The 17071-nt window shown below is 44.8% G+C and overlaps 1 protein-coding gene across 1 annotated transcript in view; it reads right to left on the bottom strand.

The window, feature by feature from the left end:
* Positions 1-17071, bottom strand: part of Ptp99A (Protein tyrosine phosphatase 99A) — a 482762-nt gene that overhangs the window by 278609 nt on the left and 187082 nt on the right. The window lies entirely within an intron of this gene.

The raw sequence follows: 17071 nt of genomic DNA on the forward strand, positions 1-17071 counted from the left end.
AGGTTGAATACGTGAACCAGTTGTAAAATAAATTCTCGGTAAAGTAGTCACATCGTCAATGCTGGTTTTTTAAACTATAACTTTAAATGTCAATTTGACGAAACTGTAAGTTCTTTGAAAACTAACACTATCAAAAAACGTTGTTCAACTTGATGATGGTTAGCTTGCGTGGGTGAGTTAGCAGCCTCGACAAATTGCCTTTTAAAGTCAATGTTTAGAATAGTATTTACGGTCTTTTGACTATTTTTAGCAGAATAGAAAAAAGCGTCAATTATGATTTTGGTGCTCACATTCAGTCTAGGAAGCAGCGTTGCCAGATATACCGATCTATCGGTATTATTACCAATTTTCAAATTTGATACCGGTGTACAGATAAGGTTTCTCAGAATACCGATTTTTCAATTTGAATACCTATGTATATCGATTTTTCATGAATAATCAAAATGATTTCTGCCTGCCCGCACTGAATTGTCAGAGAAAACTATTGTGAGAGACTTTTATCTTTTTGAAAATTAAATTTTTTGCTCTAAAAAATGTCATCTTCAAAAATGTCTTATGCTTGATACTCTTTCGACTAATGCTTCGATTATCTCGCCGTTTTAGGTTACCAAGGAGTCGAGAAACAGCTGATGGCTCATCCCGGTAATTTCTGAAAATCGGGAAATACTTTTATTCAGTGGAAAAATAGGTCCATAAAAACGTTAATTTTTGAACTTCCTGATTTTTTTAAAATCTTTCCTTTGAAGTTTCTTTTACCTTTCCCTAGGAATTTCCCTCCACCTTACCCTGTATGTTATTTTCTTATTCCTTCCGGAAAGCTATTTCGACTTCCCTTGGAAGCTTCTTCTAGCTTCGCTCGAAAGATTCTTCCGTCTTCTTCTGTCAGTTTTTTCAACTTCCCCAGAACTTCAGGAATACTTCCAGAGTTTTATTGTGGTTCCATTAGCTTCAGGAAAAATTTAGGAACTGTTCAGAAGTTCTGAAACTTCAGAATAGTTTGGAATTTCCGGTAAATTAAAAACAGTTTCATTAACTTCTTTTCAAATTCGAGAACCCGGTAATCCCAGGAAAGCCCAGAGAACTCCAATGAACTTAAGGAAACTGAAATATTTTGGAAACTTCACAAGTCTAAAGGAATTCAAAAAAATTCAAAGAAATTTGATGATTTTCAGGATAGTTCCATTTGTTTCAGGAGAATTGAAATAATTTTAGAAATGCTCTGAGAACATAAGGACATATAAGTTCAAGGAAATTTCTGAACCTTTAAATGAGTTCCGAGAAACTCAGGGAATTTCCGTAAACTTCAGCAAATTTCCGAGAGGTCCATGCAAATTTTGGAAGTGTAAGGGAAGTTACTTGAACATTAGAAAATTGTGAGAACATTTTAAGGGAGGTTCTGTGTTTTTTATCGGCAGTTTCGAAAACTTGAAATTAAAAAAAAAAAATGAGAAGATCAGAGAATTTTAATGCTGCTGTTAATTTATTTAAAAACAAGATTTAAAGTCGGTTGGAAATGCTAACATGAAGCTTTAGTGTGATGATTTATTAGCTAGAGAATGGATCTTTTTAGAAGAGGGTAGGTGGATAGTTCCGTTAGAGTACGGCAGTATGAAAATTGAATAGAAGTTGAAAATGAGCGAAGGGCCATTAAAGCGACAGTTTTCAAGATAGACGCACATTTTTGCCTAGCCCGTACGATGTACGCGGGGACTTGAAGTATGTCTCCAAGTCCACAGGCAAAAATGTGCGTCCCTCTTGTTGCTCATAAACTGACTGCGGCTGTGGAATAGTTCTAGCGACGTTTTCATCACTACCTAAAGCCCCACGTTTGCGAGAGCATTTCCAGTCGATGGTGTGTTATAATGCAGTTCTTCTTTATAAATCATCACACTAAAGCTTCATGTTAGCATTTCCAACCAACTCTGAAAATCGTTAACTTCGCGTATGAAGTAACATAAAAAACACTTTGAATGTAACAACTCAAGGCGGGAGTAGCCGTCAACAATGCTGATGATGGTACAGCACGCAACAACCACCCTACTGCTTCCTCTCTGAGATGATCACGTTGGTCATGACGAGAGGAGCAACACAATAGTTGGGTAAAGAAGAACTGCATTATAACACACCATCGACTGGAAATGCTCTCGCAGCGTGGGGCTTTAGGTAGTGATGAAAACGTCGCTAGAACTATTCCACAGCCGCAGTCAGTTTATGAGCAAAAAGAGGGACGCACATTTTTGCCTGTGGACTTGGAGACATACTTCAAGTCCCCGCGTACATCGTACGGGCTAGGCAAAAATGTGCGTCTATCTTGAAAACTGTCGCTTTAATGGCCCTTCGCTCATTTTCAACTTCTATTCAATTTTCATACTGCCGTACTCTAACGGAACTATCCACCTACCCTCTTCTAAAAAGATCATTCTCTAGCTAATAAATCATCACACTAAAGCTTCATGTTAGCATTTCCAACCAACTCTGAAAATCGTTAACTTCGCGTATGAAGTAACATAAAAAACACTTTGAATGGAAGATTTAAAGTGCTAAAGAAAAAATAAGAGTTCTTCTGGAAATTTCATAAAAATCAAGGAAGTTTCGAGTACCTCGAGGATGATCAGAGAACTTAAAAACAGTCCCATTAACAGTATATTTTGAATTTTCCGTAAGCCCTCTGGCGTTCGACTTTTTCCAGCTGTTTCTTCCAATCTGTCTTAGGAAGTTTCTCCCAGTGCATCCTGGAAGTTTTTTTTCCGTCTTCTCCAGGAAGTTCAATTAAAGTTCTATCGGATGTATCTATCGAGTTCTCCTAGAAGTTTCTTTCGTCTTCCAAATCGCTCTCGGCATATCCACTGCAACGTCTCATCAGTAGTTGGCCTGGATGAGTTAATCTCCCGCTTCTGGTCCTGCGAGGAGGTTGATTCAGGCAAGGTTCACTCACTGGAAGAAAAACAGTGTGAAGATAATTATGTCAACACGGTTCAACGAGGTTCGGACGGTCGGTACACCGTCTCACTGCCGAAGGATGAAGATGCCATCTCACGGTTGGGCGAGTCTAAGGACATCGCATATCGGCGTCTCCAAGGAACTGAACGCAAACTCGCCAGGGATCCATCACTCCGTGAGCAATACAACGCTTTCACGGAGGAATACGTCAAGCTCGGCCACATGCGGGAGGTGGATGAAACTGAACTGGAGGTAAAACGGTGCTATCTTCCGCACCACCCAGTGCTCAAGGAGGCAAGTACCACTACCAAGGTACGGGTGGTCTTTGATGCGTCATGCAAGACATCAAGCGGACTATCTCTCAACGACGTTCTGAAGACAGGGAAAGTTCTTCAGGAGGAACTTCGATCCATTATTCTTCGCAGTCGGACATGGCAGATCATGATTGTCTCGGACGTAGAGAAAATGTTCCGCCAAATCCTCATCTTCCTTCTGGAACGTGCCTTACAATGCATTCTCTGGCGTTTTTCACCTACGGAGGTTATTAAGATCTACGAGCTCAACACGGTTACGTATGGCACAAAATCGGCACCGTTTTTGGCCACAATGACACTCAAGCAGTTAGCGATGGACGAGGAGAAGACATTTCCTCTTGCGGCAAGAGCGGTCCTTGAAGATACCTATATGGACGACGTAATCACGGGTGCGAATGATGTGGAAACAGCAAGGAAACTGCAGATCCAATTGAATAAGATGATGTCAGCTGGTGGCTTTCAGCTACGCAAATGGGCTTCAAACTACCTGGCTGCTCTAACGGGGGTTCCAGAAAAGAACTTAGCCATTCGACCTTCGGATGGAATTGATTTGGATCCAGATCCAGCCGTAAAGACCTTAGGGTTGACCTGGATTCCATCTACGGACATGCTGCGGTTTCAGTTTACCATTCCCACTTTGGCCAACGGTGAATTACTTATGAAACGGAACGTATTATCGATGATTGCGACCTTGTTCGATCCTCTCGGGCTTTTGGGACCAGTTATCACCATGGCGAAGATATTCATGCAGCGGTTGTGGACGATACTGGATGGGAATGGCCATACACTGGATTGGGACCACCCCCTACCTCCAACGGTGGGTGAGGCGTGGCGTAAATTCCACGAGCAACTACCTCTTCTCAATCAACTCCACATCGAACACTGTGTTCTCATCCCAGAAACAGTAGCAGTCGAAATTCACTGTTTCTCCGACGCCTCGGAGAAGGCATATGGCGCCTGTCTGTATCTTCGGAGCACTAATGCCGGCGGAGAGGTGAAGGTTCGACTTCTTTCGTCTAAATCAAAGGTTGCTATGTTGAAATGTCAGAGTATTCCTAGACTGGAGCTCTGTGGAGCACTTCTGGGAGCTCAAGGTTCGAGAATCGATTAGGATTGATGCTGATTGCTATTTCTGGACGGATTCTACGTGCGTTTTACGTTGGATTGAGGCTCCCCCAATGACCTGGACCACTTTTGTCGCCAACAGGGCGGCCAAAATCCAAAATATCACTGAGGGTGGTCGATGGTTTCATGTTCCTGGGATCCAAAATCCAGCAGACTTGATTTCCCGGGGAATTCCTCCACAAGACATCCTGGAAAACCAATTCTGGTGGCGAGGACCTACCTGGCTGGAGGAGAACTCAGCCCAATGGCCTAGATCACCGGAGATACAATCAACAGGAGAGGTTGAAGAAGAAAAACGTCGAACGGTAATCGCAGGATGCGTTTCCACACTCGCAGAGTTCAACCATGAGTACATCCGTAAATTTTCGTCATACTCCGATCTCGTTCGTCACACCGCATACTGGCTTCGTTTGATGAAACTACTTCGAACACCGTCTAACCAACGGAATAACACAGCTTTCCTTTCCACCGCCGAGCTCACGGAGTCAGAAAATACATTGCTTGGTCTAGTGCAGAAGGAAATCTTCGGCAAGGAGTTGGAGGCTCTCACAAAGGAAAACATGGTCCCGAGGGATTCACTATTACGTTGGTTTAACCCGTTTCTTTCCGAGGATCAACTGCTCAAGCTAGGAGGACGACTGAAGCATTCTATGGAATCGGAACAAACTAAACATCCTGTCGTTCTTCCAGCACGACATCATTTCACCCGGTTATTGCTGCAACACTACCACGAGCGTCTACTTCATGCGGGACCTCAGCTGATGTTAAGCGTAATTCGACTTAGATTTTGGCCGTTGGGTGGAAGAAGCGTTGTCAGGAACATCGTTCATAAGTGCCTGAAATGCGTTCGCTCAAAACCATTGACCGTTCAACAATTAATGGGTGATTTACCAGCTGCACGAGTCACCGTATCCCGTCCTTTTTCTTCCACTGGCGTTGATTACTTTGGTCCAGTTTATCTACGGCCTGGTCCTCAACGCACCGCAGTTAGAGCATATGTTGCTATATTCATATGCCTCTGCACAAAGGCCATACATTGGAACTCGTGTCAGATTTGTCAACTGACCGATTCCTACAGGCTTTACGACGGTTCGTGTCCCGGAGAGGTCTATGTACAGATATTTACTCAGACAACGGTACTAATTTCGTCGGCGCGCAACGAATTGCAAGAATTGCTAAAACTGTTGAAGAGCCACGACCATAATGACACTGTATCCAAGGAATGCGCCAAGGATGGTATTCAGTGGCATTTTAATCCGCCGAGCGCTCCTCATTTCGGAGGTTTGTGGGAGGCAGCCGTCCGCTCAACTAAATACCACTTGCTGAGTTTGATTGGCGAGACACCAGTAGCCCCGGAGGACTTCAATACGCTGCTAACTCAAGTCGAAGCTTGCCTCAACTCCCGCCCTCTCACGCCTCTTTCCGATGACCCCAATGACCTCGAGCCGTTAACACCCGCACATTTTCTGATCGGCTCATCCCTTCAGTCGATCCCTGAACCCAGTTTAGCAGAGCTGCCAGTTAACCGTCTGGATTCCCTACAACTAACGCAAAGGAGACTGCAAGACTTTTGGAAGAGATGGCGCAGGGAATACCTCTGCCAGCTTCAAGCTCGGACTAAACGATGGCAGCCAGCAGTTCCAGTCGATGTAGGCAAGTTGGTAGTCATAAAGGACGATAACCAACCCCCCACGAAATGGAAAATAAGAAGAATTTGTGAAGTCCACCCTGGTAAGGACGGTGTGGTCAGAGTTGTGACCCTAAAAACTGCCACAGGTTTTTTAAAAAGACCGGTCGAAAAGCTTTGTATCCTGCCGCTTCCTGATGAAGATGACAGAGCGAAGCCGAACAAAACAGCCTCAGTGACATAGATCCACATTCCCTTCCCCATCCCATCCAGTCGAAGAGGATCTGCCTTTTACTTTCAGAAATTCAGCGAATTTCAGGGTGGGTGAGAATGTCGAGGAGTGTGACCCATCCGACTACAACTATGGCATCCCCACGCGACTAGCACCAAAGCAGCACAAGAACCACACACCGATATGTCGATCTAGCCCTGCACGATCGAATCAGTTTTCTCAGCACACGCAGGAACACTCACTCTGGAGAGAGCGAAGCCATCATCATCGTCATCATCACCATCATCGTCATCATCACCATCATCGTCATCGATTGCTGTAGGAGTGATAAGGATGACTAGTGATAAGAGCGGTGAGAATATCACCCACTCTCAGATATCAACGGAGGAAATCATCGCATCAACGAAGCACCGGACTACCTACGGCGATCTTCGGAAGCTGCGACCAGTCCACCTCAACCAAGTCACCGAATCGCACGCGCGGAGACCCACGGAGGAATTTTAATTCGTGTTAATTTAAGTTTTATATGTAGTGCTGAATATATGTAGTGTTTTAAATTAAATTGTTTGCATGTTCACTCAAATAAAGTGTAGTTAATTAATTAACCGGTCGCGAGTTACGTAATTGGTGTTTGAAAGACAGAACAACCCTGGATTCTTCAGCACAACACCGTGTTCCACCTCACAGCAACTTTATCACCATCGATGTCCGAGGCTGGAATCGCAGCTGAGCTTGTCCATCGAAGGTAACTGGCCCACCCCGTTCACCATGCAACCTCCGAATGTGCTGAGGATAAAGCTGTGGCGTCCAAATGCGCCAACTGTGGTGGTGTGGTGCTCACCAAGGATCCGACAAGCATTGCCCTAAACGCGAGGATTTAAATCGCATCCGAAAACAGACGTCCACCAACAATCAACCAGGACGAAGGATAAAGATCCGGCTTTCAGGGTGGAAGACTTTCCGCCTCTTGATGGACAAGCGAATTCACGGGTGTTATCCGGTCCCCCTCAAGAAACATCTGGTTCTTCTGCTGGACAAAGCTCTCCATCCCCCCTGGATTCTGGAGACAACCAACAGCTCAACCAAATAATCCCGATCTGTTCTCAGCGGATAAATTGATCCAAGTGCTCAGTAAGTTCATCATCCAGTATGGTGTCTAAACCACTAACCATCGCTACCTGGAACGTTTGCTCTGTAAAAGCAAAACAGATTGAGCTTGCCGACTTCCTCCGCAAGCACAGCATCGACGTGGGCCTTCTAACCGAGACCCATATTAAGTCCGGCGACAGCTTCTGGTTGCCTAACCATAACATTATCCGGCTTGATCACACCAGCTCCAGGGGGGAGTGTAGCGGTCATCGTCAGAAAGGGAATCAAGTTCTGCACTCTGCCCCACATCCGCACTTCTATCATCGAGGCCGTTAGTGTGGAGGTGGAATCACCAACTGGAAACGTCCGGTTTATCGCTGTTTACTGCCCACGCCAGTGTACCGCAAGCAACGGATTAGGAATCCAATTCAAGAAGGACCTGACCGCCATCACCCGTACTAGCTCCCGATTCATCGTTGGGGGCGACCTGAACGCCCGCCATGAAGCTTGGCGGAACTACCAGAGCAACCGGAACGGATGTCTATTATTCGACCTTGCACAACATGGACTGTACAATGTGCAATTTCCAGACGAACCAAATTTCATCTCTCCGGCGGGAAATCCCTCCACCCTGGACTTTTTCCTTTCAAACATCGGACTATCCAATCCGGAGGCGCACAACGATCTCAGCTCCGACCACCAACCGGTGGTGACTGAAGTCGGTGTTAACATGGTTTCTGCTAGAAGCTGCCTGCGTAAAGACTACCACAATGTCAACTGGGTGCAGTACGGACGAATGGTGGACAGCAACATCGATCATCCCACTGCGTCCTAGCAAGAAGTACGGTCGACTTGTTTCGCGCTCCGTTGTTTTTGAAGTTTTTTCGGTATTCGCTTGATATAATTTATCAGTTTTTTTCTCACTAAGTGACTCCTGGCATAGTTCCCGGTAAATTGATCGAAAAGTGAGTTTTTTTAGTAGAAAGTGTCATTTTCGGAAAGATTAATCCGTGCTATTGGAAATTCGCAAAAAAAATTTGGGCATCATCGTTGCGTGGTCACGCATACGCGCTTACGCATACCCGCTCACGTATCATCATCATCGAGTGTGAGCACCCGTTTCTACATCTATATCGTTCATCATTCATCGTGCGCCTGTGTGCGCTGAGTGCCGCGCCTCGATCAAGTGCACCACAGCGAAGGTCATCCACGCTGCGCGTCGCTTCCCAGCCATCTGTGTAAACGCCTACACATATAACGCTCGGTGGTAGTAGTATAGGATAATCAGATAAGTTTTTGTTTTTTTCTTGTTTCTTTTACTCCCCCATTAGTTAAATTTTCATTTTGTATTTCTGTGTTTGTAGTGTTTTCTGTGTATTGTGTCTGTGCGTTCAGTGGGAGAGCGTTTTGCGCTCCCACTAGTTGAACAAAATGGATGTTTTGTCAGAAGACGACATGGATGACCATTCATCTCAGAAGAATGATGATGTCATCCCTGGTTCGTCGTCTCAGTCTGTCGATGGGCAGGCTGAGAAAAGCACCAGATTGCGGGCCTACCCGAATGACTCGACTGGCCCATGGGTTGTCTATTTTTAGCCCAAAAACAAACCCTTGAATGTTGTTCAGATATCTGATGATCTGACAAAGCGATTCTCTGCCGTGACCGAAATAACGAAGGTTAGGCACAACAAACTTCGTGTGACCGTCGCTAACCTGAAACAGGCCAATGAAATTGCTGTTTCCCAATTTTTCACACTGGAATATAGGGTGTACATTCCAGCCTCTGATGTGGAGATCGAAGGCGTGGTCACTGAGGCGAGTCTGAACCCCGAGATACTGGAGAAGCAAGCGGTTGGCCGATTCAAGAACCCCTTGGTTCCTCCGGTAAAGATACTGGCCGTTCATAGAATGAAGTCAGTATCGCTCAGCGAGGGTAAAAAGAGTTTTACCCCCACAGACTCGTTTCGGGTGACCTTTTCTGGATCTGCCCTTCCTCAATACATCGAGCTGGGAAAACTTCGTCTTCCTGTGCGGTTGTTTGTACCTCGGGTCATGAACTGCCAGCATTGTAAGCGGTTGGGACATACGGCCTCCCACTGCGGCAACAAGGCACGCTGCTCCAAATGCGGGGAGAAGCATGAGGATGGCGCCTGCGCAGCTACTGCACCAAAATGCGTGTACTGCAACGGAACTCCTCCTCATGCTCTCTCGTCGTGCCCGGCGTACAAACAGCTCGGGGACAAAATGAAACGCTCCCTTAAGGAACGTTCCAGGCGGTCTTTTGCAGAAATGCTTAAGTCAGCCAAGCCATCGACCAACGAGACAAATCCCTTCGCTCTTTTGTCAGATGACGAGTCTGGCTCTGACTTGGCTGAGGAGGGAGTTTCTTTCAGTTTTCCGGAAGGTTCTGCCCGGAAACGAAAACGCATCCGTTCGCGGAAAGTTGCAGATCAAGAACCCCAAATCAGCTTGCCCAAATCAAGGAGTGGTGGAAAAAAGGAGACTTCTACTCCTCCTGGATTCCGCAGAACTGACTATACCCAGGATTTTCCACCTCTTCCGGGGACATCCAAAACCCCTGATGCCCCAATTTTAAGAACAGAAACCCCTTCTTTATCTGGGCTGTTCTCATTTGATGACATTGTGGACGGTATTCTCAAATACCTCAACATTTCTGATCCTCTGAAAAGCATTGTCCTCACATTGCTTCCGACTGTGAAATCCTTCTTGAAGCAATTGACTTCAAAATGGCCCCTTCTTGCAGCTATCATCTCCTTCGATGGATAATTTTCCAAACGAGGTCGGGGATTTGATCACTGTTCTACAGTGGAATTGTCGAAGTCTTATTCCGAAATTAGATTCGTTCAAGTATTTAGTCCATAACAATAGTTGCGATGCATTTGCCCTCTGTGAAACATGGCTCTCTTCAGAAATTGATCTCCCTTTTTACGATTTTAACATTATTCGATTGGATCGTGAGGATTCACGTGGAGGAGGGGTACTTTTGGGGATCAAAAAGTGCCATTCCTTCTATAGAGTGAATCTTCCCGAATTCCCCGGTATTGAAGTTGTCGCATGTCAGGCTACCATTAAAGGTAAGAGCCTTTGTATTGCTTCTGTATATATTGCTCCTAGAGTCTCTGTTAATCGCAAACAACTTTTCGACATATGTGCGGTACTTCCCGCTCCATGGTTGATCATGGGAGATTTTAACTCCCACGGTACAGGCTGGGGGGAACTGTACGATGATAACCGTTCTACTTTGATTTATGATCTCTGCGACAACTTCAACATGACAATCCTTAACAATGGAGAAGTAACACGTTTGGCTGGTCCATCCTCGAATGGTAGCAGATTAGACCTCACCTTTTGCTCCAATTCACTATCGTTGGATTGCACTTGGCATGTAATCCAGGATCCGCACGGTAGTGATCATTTGCCGATCAAAATTTCGATTGCCAGTGGGTTCAACTCGTCAGAATCCGTTAACGTCGCGTATGATCTAACCCGTAACATCGATTGGACTAAGTTCCAATCCGCGATAGACGATACAGTATCGTCAGTGGAAGAGCATCCGCCGTTGGAGGAATATAATTTCCTCTCTAATCTCATCGTCGACAGCGCACTTCAAGCTCAAACACGACCGGTGCCGCGATCGTCTATTCGTAAGAAAACACCATCGCTCTGGTGGGATCAACAATGCACGGAGGTTTACCGTAAAAAGTCCGACGCGTTTAAACTTTTTCGGAAACGCGGAACACGCGAGCATTTCGACGCATACACATCTCTTGAACGCGAACTCAAGAGCCTCATCAAGGCCAAAAAACGGGGTTACTGGCGGCAGTTTGTAGACGGATTGTCGCGCGAAACGTCTATGAATACGCTTTGGAGTACGGCGCGAAGAATGCGTAACCGGTCCACTAACAACGAAAGCGAGGAATGCTCGGATCAATGGATTCTTAAATTCGCGCGAAAAGTGTGTCCGGATTCCGTGCCGTCGCAGTTGACTCCTCGCGAAACCGCGAATTCGGTAGACGAAATCAGTCAGCCTTTTTCAATGGTCGAACTTTCACTCGCTCTCCTTTCGTGTGGCAATTCTGCCCCGGGATCTGATAGAATCAAGTTCAACTTGCTGAAAAACCTCCCAGACGTCGCTAAGAGGCGCATGTTGAACTTGTACAATCAGTTCTTGGAGCTCAATATTGTTCCCGACGATTGGAGACAAGTGAGGGTGATAGCCATTAAAAAGCCTGATAAACCCGCGTCGGATCACAATTCGTATCGGCCCATCGCGATGCTGTCGTGTATTCGGAAATTGATGGAGAAAATGATCCTTTTTCGCCTCGACAAATGGGTTGAGACGAACCACCTTCTTTCAGATACTCAATTTGGTTTCCGTAGGGGTAAGGGAACGAACGACTGTCTCGCGTTGCTTTCCTCAGAAATTCAGTTAGCTTTTGCTAAGAAAGAGCAAATGGCTTCTGTGTTCTTGGATATCAAGGGGGCTTTTGATTCAGTATCCGTTGAAGTTCTTTCAGAGAAACTCCACATTTGTGGATTGTCTCCATTAATTAATAATTTTTTGTACAATTTGCTGTCAGAAAAACATATGAGCTTTTCTCATGGAAACTCTACAGCTTTTCGATTTAGCTACATGGGTCTCCCCCAAGGCTCATGTTTAAGCCCCCTTTTGTACAATTTCTACGTTAGAGAAATTGACAATTGTCTTAGTGACAATTGCACGTTGAGACAACTTGCAGATGATGGCGTAGTGTCTATCACAGGGCCAAAAGAGGTTGACCTGCAAGGACCCTTACAGGATACCTTAGACAATTTGTCTACTTGGGCTATTCAGCTAGGTATCGAATTCTCCACGGAGAAAACTGAGTTGGTCGTTTTTTCTAGGAAGCATAGCCCAGCACAACCAAAGCTTCAACTTTTGGGTAAACCGATCACTCATTCCATGTCTTTTAAATATCTCGGGGTCTGGTTCGATTCCAAATGCACCTGGAGATCCCACATTGAGTATCTGAGACGAAAATGCCAACTAAGGATCAATTTCCTTCGATCAATTACTGGAACGTGGTGGGGAGCCCATCCACAAGATCTTCTGACGTTGTACCGGACAACGATTTTATCGGTTTTAGAGTACGGTAGTTTTTGCTTCCAGTCGGCAGCTAAAACGCACATCATCAAGCTGGAACGGATCCAGTATCGCTGTCTTCGTATCGCGTTAGGATGCATGCACTCGACTCATACTATGAGTCTCGAAGTGCTGGCGGGCATGTTGCCACTATCCGTCCGTTTTTCAGAGTTATCTCTGAGGCTCCTCACCCGTTGCGAAGTAATGAACCCACTGGTGATCGAAAACTTTGAGAAGCTTCTGGAGCTAAATCCTCAAACATGTTTTATGACTTTGTACTACCTATATTTAACACAGGATGTCAGCCCTTCAAGAAATATTCCCAATCGTGTAATATTCTCCGATTTCGGCAATTCAGTGAATTTTGATTTATCTATGACGCAGGAAATCCGCGGAATTCCAGAGCATCATCGTTCTATGATTGCTCCGTCATTATACGCTGCAAAGTTTGGCCATGTTGATTCTGCAAGAACGTTTTTCACAGATGGATCTCTAATAGAGGAGTCCGCTGGTTTTGGTGTATTTAATGAATTTCATAGCGCCTCTCGAAAACTTGAAGCTCCTTGTTCTGTGTATGTGGCTGAACTGGCAGCAATTCACTACACTTTGGAAACTATTGCTTCACTTCTTCCAGACCACTACTTTATTTTTACGGATAGTCTCAGTTCTGTCGAGGCTATCCGTTCCATTAGGCCGGTAAAGCACTTCTCGTATTTTCTCTTGAAAATACGAGAACTGCTTAGTACTTTATCCGTGCGCTCTTTCATCATCACCTTCGCGTGGGTCCCTTCGCATTGCTCATTTTGGGCAATGAGAAGGCGGATTCACTTGCGAAGGTGGGCGCTATGGAAGGCGACATTTATGATCGACAGATCGCCTATAGTGAATTTTTCTCTATTTATCGTCAGCAGTCGCTCGTTAGCTGGCAACATCAATGGAGTGAAGGGAGCTTGGGACGATGGCTACATTCAATTATCCCTAAGGTGTCGAAGTTTGCATGGTTCAAAGGGTTAGACTTGAGTCGAGACTTCATACGCGTGATGTCTCGTCTCATGTCCAATCACTATTGTCTAAACGCTCACTTGTTCCGTGTGGGGTTGGGAGACAGCAATCTCTGTGAATGTGGACAAGGTTACCAGGACGCTGATCACATCCTTTGGTCTTGTGCGGAATATCATGGAGTCAGATCACATTTTTATGATTCCCTTCGGGCTCGAGGTAGACAACCTAATGTTCCAGTTCGGGATATTTTGGCTAGACGCGATCTGGAGTTTATGAAACTCATATATGTTTACTTTAAGGATATTAACCTTAGATTGTAAGTTTGATTAACCTTGTGTTTAGTTTGTGTTTTGTACGTCTGGGGGGTTTTTTTTTTCAATGTTTGTTTTCAAGATGAATAGAAATAATTTCATGCTTTAGGATTAATTAAATAGTTATATCGTAAACCACATTTAAAACCTCCTTCTTCCCTTTTCCCATCCAAAAAATTGTAAATCTCCACTAACCTCGAGACGACCGCGAGTACTCGGTCCAGTTCCTTTAACTTTAAATATAAGACAGTAACAATGTATAACGCAAAGGATAACTCGGCTCTGTAAAGTTTATTCGATTGAGCCTGTACAAATAAAGTAATTACAAAAAAAAAAAAAGCAACATCGATGAAAATCCACCGCTCGACACCGTAGATGACATAGACCGGGCGTTGGAAGGACTCCAACAGGCCAAATCCATGGCTAACGAGGCATACGTTCGACAAGTTCCTGTGAGGGGTAAGTTTGTTGCTATTGATTCCCACACCAAAATACTGATTCGGTTGAGAAATGTTCGTAGACGCCAGTTTCAGAGGACTGGAGATCTGGGCAAAAAAAGGGGAAATGGCCGATTTGAACAGGCAGATTGCTTCCAGAATGGACTCACTCCGAAATGAAAGTTTCGGGCGTGTTGTCCAGAATCTGGACGACCACTCTAGGCCATTCTGGAAGGTAGCCAAGGACCTGAAAACTCATCCCAAACCAGTTCCACCTCTCAAAGTCGAAAATGATGACGATCGGCTTTTAATTACCCCACAGGAGAAAGCAAATGCGATCGACGAGCATGTCGCTTCATCGCATTTGCTTGTCTTGACTATCCAAAGTCCGCTTGAAGATCAGGTTGCGCAATGCGTTCAAAACCTAGATGCCTCCCCTTGTGTCGTGCTTCCGGCGGATATGATTACAGTTCAACAGATTTTCTCAGCACTGAAATGCACCAAGAACATGAAGGCTCCTGTGTTTGACGCTATATTCAACTTGATCTTGAAGAGCCTCAGCATGAAAGTGCAGTCTCTTCTAACCGCTATCTCAAACAAATGCTTGGAACTGCACTACTTTCCAAGTATCTAGAAAGTAGCAAAAATCATACCAATCCGCAAGCCCGGTAAGGATCCAACATTGCCTTCAAGCTACAGACCAATCAGCCTCCTTTCAGCGCTGAGCAAATTGTTCGAGAAACTCATTCTCAATCGTTTGCTCAAATTTGTCGAGGAAAACAATATTCTCCTTCCGCAACAATTCGGGTTCAGAAAGGAGCACTCCATCAATCCCCAGCTAGTATGGGTGATGAATAACATCCGAAGTAACAAAGCTGTATCCAAGTCCACAGACATGGCCTTGCTAGACGTTGAAAAGGCGTTTGACAATGTTTGGCATGACGGACTTGTGTACAAGCTTTCTAACTTCAACTTCCCATTACATCTGGTTAAAATCACCCGTAACTACCGTCAGCAAAGGTCATTTAAGGTATCGATAAATGGTTGTCTTTCGAACACCTTTTCCATCCCAGAAGGAGTCCCGCAAGGCAGTCTGCTGGGCCCCTTCCTATACAGCATTAACACTTCCGACATTTCTCCCCTCGGTGACGGTTGCGTGTTTTTCCTGTTCGCAGATGATACCGCAATATCCGTCAAAGGAAGGATCCCTCGTGAAATAACGAACAAACTTCAACGATGCCTTAACGCCTTTGCTTATTATGCCACCACGTGGAAAAACAAAATCAATGCCTTCAAAACACAAGCAATCGTGTTCCTCCATCGGCAATCGCCGAAACTGAAACCGGCTCCATCTTATACTGTAATCATGGATGGCACAAGGGTTGAGTGGTCTCGGGATGTTGTTCGATGAAAAGCTCCTCTTCCGTTCGCATGTGGAGAAAACAGTAGTACCCGATTCTCAGGGGTAAACAAACTGGCTGTCTACAAACAAATCATAGCACCGGCGATCCTTTACGCAGCTCCGGTGTGGGAATCATGTGCACAGACTCACATGAACAAAATCCAGGTCGCTCAGAATAGAGTGCTGAGGATGGTTCTTGATCGTCCTTTCGACACTAGAATAACAAATTTACACGAAGAGGCAGGCATTACCAAAATAGATTTTAGAATTTACGAAATTAAGACTAAATTTGCACAAAAAATTAATGTATCAGAAAATGATTTGATAAGCAATGTGTATATAATAGGTAAGGTGTATATAATAGTTGTAGTTGTAAATAGTAGTTATAAGTAGTTTCCCTTTTCCAATTTAAAACAAACCAATCCCACCATTTTTTTAAACAGGCCTGATATGGCTAGGAACTGTAACTAATAATAATCGAAATTCAAAAGAACTAAAGTGGATAAGAAGCACCTGTGTCACTTGATAAGTGATACATATAAACCACATAAATACAAGAAATACAAATCATTTAAAGTCAAAAAAGTGCGTGGATTTGTTTTGATTCTTGAATAATTTACATATGAAGCTATTGCCTACGTTTGGTTGTTCCACCTATTTCAATGATTGGTCTCTCAAAACGAGGAAATGATTTTAAATCATAAAATGAACGGTACTGCAGCTCAAATTTACGCATTTCAAAACCATCACTTATTTTTGAATTATCTTAATTATAATCATCCAGAAGCAATTCATTTTACAGTCATATTCCAAGCAGATATCGTTTTATCTCCCCGCACCTAGCATGCCATCCATTCCCGCTGAATTCCTAATTGAATCTTTCCTCTCAGCCATAATAAATTGCCAAATTTATCAGCTTCATTTGATTTCTTTGCTCCAGACACTCGCTAGAACTCCACGCACCCAACACACAGTGGCGGAGGGAGCGAGAGGAGAGAGAGCATAAGATTAGGGACTGGGAAGGGGATGGGAAATTTGGGATGTAGGCACTGCAATTTACCCTTCTTCTCGTTATCCGGTCGCGTCGCCTGTGGGGATTAGATGATGATGGCGGCCGTGCACCAGGATTGAGAGAATAAGCGAATATTTTCATCATTCATTTCCACCGCCGTAACTCTCCCTACAGCAGCACAGTCGCTCGTTGAGATGGGCTGCCGAGGATAATAATCATCATTTTTTCTCTCTCCCTTTCCCTTGCATGGCGGCGACGTGGTTTGACGCTGATAGCAGCATCTTTTCTTCCCTATTTTAACCGCGTCGGCTGGTGGTCCTGTCCTCTGTGTGCTCAAATGAATCCTTTCACCCCCCCCTTCTTTTGGTTGTTATTGGAAGACAAGTTGCGGTATGAGCGTGCGGCGAGCTTGATGGCGGAAAGCGCCGGAGATGTAT

Source organism: Ochlerotatus camptorhynchus, unplaced genomic scaffold (assembly GCF_037179485.1).
Source record: "Ochlerotatus camptorhynchus isolate MF236.1 unplaced genomic scaffold, CSIRO-AGI_Acam_v1.1 ptg000087l, whole genome shotgun sequence".
Lineage (NCBI taxonomy): Eukaryota > Metazoa > Arthropoda > Insecta > Diptera > Culicidae > Ochlerotatus > Ochlerotatus camptorhynchus.